General features: G+C 37.3%; 1 long non-coding RNA gene across 1 annotated transcript in view; it reads right to left on the reverse strand.

The window, feature by feature from the left end:
- Positions 1–2627, reverse strand: part of LOC110263917 — a 4242-nt gene extending 1615 nt beyond the window's left edge. Inside the window, exons 1-2 of the long non-coding RNA XR_002349647.1 lie at positions 2184–2627; positions 2021–2111 (exon numbers count right to left, since the gene is read on the reverse strand). This is a non-coding gene — a long non-coding RNA (uncharacterized LOC110263917). The remainder of the gene's footprint in view (positions 1–2020; positions 2112–2183) is intronic.

Raw genomic sequence — 3020 nt, forward strand, 5'->3', positions numbered from 1 at the left:
ATATATATATATATCCATGGGGGAGAGCTCATCCGGAAAGGTATAAGTCTGGCCACATTTACAACACAGGGTCAACAGGATTTCGGATCTCAACCTGGAGCAAGTGGTGCCGACCCATTGCATCTGCCCAAGGAAATCCAAAACTTAGATAGTTTCACAAATCTCAAATCATTCTCAACTGGGAGCAAGTGGATCAATGCCACTGCATCTACCCAGGCAGGTATATATATACATACATCAATCAGAATCAATTTCATTATCCATTTCATCCTCAATCTTATCATCGATCTCATTCTCAAACTTATATCAATCTCATTCTCAATCTCATATTCAATAGTATTTAAACTCACTCATAATCATCTTTCATTATCATATTTAATTACCATTCATCATCACAATCACCCTCATCATAGATTACTCCTCGTTTTGTTCATTATCATCTAATTCACTAACTTAGCTCTTTAGGTTTTGTTCTCAACTCCTCTATCCTTAATTCCATCGACATCAAACTCGTATAAGAATTATAAAGATTTAGAAGACTCGAGAAATGGTTGAAAGCTTAAAAACTCATTTTTCAAAAAATTGTGGTGGTCGCGTACGTAACCCATGTTCGCATACGAACGAGTGTTGGCAGTGGCCAACACCCGCGTACGCACGATGAGTTCTGCGCACGCATTACATATCAAAACTTGAAAAATTCTGATATGTTGCAGAAACCAATTCTTTCAGCCCAAAGTTCAAACCTTCATAACTTTTTCCAGAAAACTCATTTTTCAACCATTCTTGAACCGTTAGAAAGATCGATAACTTGATATTCAGAAAAATCAAATTTTGTAAAGTTTTTCCAACTCCGAGGGTCGAGTCATAACCTGCTGAAGTTAGCCAAAAATCAATTTGAACAATATATAAGTTACCAACCTTTCCAAAGATTCACAAGCCTTATCAGTTTCTACTCAATATAATGATTTCCAAAACCTTCCCAAATCACTCTTTCATAATCGACCAAACTCAAATCATCCAATTCACGTCTCAACTCCTCAATCAAAACTAATTATCACTAATCACATCTCATTCTCAAGCATGACCTTCAAACTCACACTTCTATTCCCAAACCCTTAAATTTATAATTAATTTACGTATTAATATCCTTAGCTAGTTATCTAAATCTCTTCTCGTTGTCATTAAAATCACATAAATTAAAATCATAAATCAACCAAATCATAAAAATCCGATTCTCTTTGAAATCATTTAAAACATTCAAAACTTGTCTCTTTGACAATTAATTCAAACCAAACTCATTTTCGAAATCATAACTAAAACAACTCCAAATTCTTAGAAAAATTTTGGCAACACCTCCCTTAAAAACTGGAGTTTGCCGCCCATCACAGGTCCCCTCTTTTCAATCCTCAACACAACCAAAACCAGCCTCTCAATTTAACATTTCCAAATCCGTTATTCAAAACCATTCATTATCATTTCAATATAAAATCCAAAAATCAACGTATTAAATCAATTTTACCAGAAACTCAGAAATCAACCAATAAACAACAAACATAACCTTTCAATCACAGTAGAAAATCATTTACATCACAGGCATTCATCTGCTAAACTTATAAGGTATTCAAAGCCCAAAACATTTTTATTTTAAAACAAACCCCCTACCTCAAAAGTCGAACCCCTTTTTATTCTTAACTTGCGGCAGTGACCTCATTGACTTTCAGGCAATATCAACAGCGACAATCAAGGTTCACAGCAACGACAACTTATCTGACATAAACTGGGATTCAAGTGAAATGGATATTAAATGAAATTAGAACATAATTGTTAATAGAGTATTATGGTAAATAGGAACGGAACCAATTAGTCTCACCACGAGAAACGAAGCAGGACGATATCGCAGCAGTTTTTATTTTAATCATACAATTTTCAAAACTCGACCTCGGGATATTAACATCACGAAATTCTCAATAATTTGTAGCCGAATAATAGAGGTAAGGTTTTCAAGACTAGAATAACTCACTGCAGCTAAAGAGAAATGAGGCAACAGAGCGGTAGCAACTCCAGCAGCTACCTTGAATGACGGCGGCAGCCTGAATCTCTACTGATAGCAACTGTAACAACCAGGCAGCGACAATAATGTTTCCAGAATTCAAAAGGACAGAAACCAAATTCAAAAACCTTACCGACAATGGACCTCAGCTACCACAGCACTTTTTTCCGGTGACGGAGCACGCGACGGTGACGGCGCGAGACTCGGCGACGGTGACGCGATGGCTCGCCTCCTTCCTCGCGTCGCATCGTCTCTGTCTCTCTCAATCTCGGTGTTGCTCTCCCTTTCTCCTTCGATCTCGACGGCATCGGACCCACAGCGACGGCGGCAGCGAGGATAAATGGCGCAAACACAGCACCGACAACGCTCTCCTTTCTCTCTTCTCCTCTCCACGTTGGCGCCAGTAACGATGGGCAGCTGGGCGGCGACGACGACACGACGACAGTGATGTCTGCCGACGCCGTCCTCCCTCTCTTCTCCTCTGTCTCTGTTTCTCCCTCTTTCCCGCCGCTCTCTCTTTCCCCCTTCTTGCTCCCTTTTCTTTCTTTCTTTCTTTCCTGAAGGGTGACGGCTAGGGTTAAAGGGTTAGGGTTTTGTCGGTTTGATTTTAGGGTTATGGTTTTATTTGGAGAAAATGTGAAATTAGGGATATTAGAAAAATATAATTAAATTAGGGTTATGGTTTTATTTGGAAAAATTGGAATTTAGGTATTTTTAATAAAACTAGGGATATTGTATTAAATTTAAATCTAATTTAATCTCTAAATATTATTTTAAAAAATATTATTTAATTATTAATTTGCTAATTAACTCTCAATCAAGTATTCTAATTTAAAATATAAGATAATATAATTTTTCCGAAAATTCTGGGTCTTACAGATGACACTAGTAATATGGACAACTCCGTCCAAATGATAAAGATGGTCTGGGATATCTCTTATTAGCAAAGTATTTGAATGTTGGAGTCTTT

This window comes from Arachis ipaensis, chromosome B06 (assembly GCF_000816755.2).
Source record: "Arachis ipaensis cultivar K30076 chromosome B06, Araip1.1, whole genome shotgun sequence".
Classification (NCBI taxonomy): Eukaryota; Viridiplantae; Streptophyta; class Magnoliopsida; order Fabales; family Fabaceae; genus Arachis; species Arachis ipaensis.